Below are 671 nucleotides of genomic sequence, written 5' to 3'. Positions count from 1 at the left end.
CTCATATTAGAAGAACAGGGTGCCTTCAAGAGTGGAAAACTGATCCAATCTGATATATTAGCATGGCATATGAGTTGGCTTTAACATGATGTTTTCTCAGCCAGAGGAGGGGGTATAGGTGTCAAAAAAGACATCCAAAAGGCTTTTGATACTATTTCTTGGGATTTTATTTTTCAAGTTCTGGAAAGATTCGATTTCACTGGAAAGTGGATCTCGTGGCTCTAGCAAATATTGTTGTCCACCAAGATTTCAATTTTGAGTTCCTGTTGGTTATTTTGTTGTGGAAAGAGGGCTGTGTCAAAATGATCTCATATCCCCCATGCTTCCTACGCCTGGTCATGAATTATTCAAAGATGATATTTTCATATTCTCAAATGCATCATTGCTATATGTGAAGAACCTAGAAGCTTTAAAAGCATCAAGATTTCTCATGGCAAAAATTTAATTTGGAAAAGAGCAAAATTTTTGGGCAACATTTCTCTAGAAAGAAAGCAGAGAATCTCTTAAATTCTTGATATGCCTATATGAAATTTTCAACTCGATACTTGGGAGTGGATATTTTCAAAGGTAGTGTGAAAAGAGTGACCCTTCTTCCAATTGCAGATAAAGTGAAAAACCAATTGGTAGGATGGAAAGGGAAAATCCTTTCTATGGTAGGAAGAGTAGAACTG

This window comes from Macadamia integrifolia, unplaced genomic scaffold (assembly GCF_013358625.1).
Source record: "Macadamia integrifolia cultivar HAES 741 unplaced genomic scaffold, SCU_Mint_v3 scaffold1016, whole genome shotgun sequence".
In the NCBI taxonomy this organism is placed as follows: Eukaryota; Viridiplantae; Streptophyta; class Magnoliopsida; order Proteales; family Proteaceae; genus Macadamia; species Macadamia integrifolia.
The sequence above is the reverse complement of the archived record's forward strand: the minus strand, read 5'-3'. Positions refer to the sequence as shown.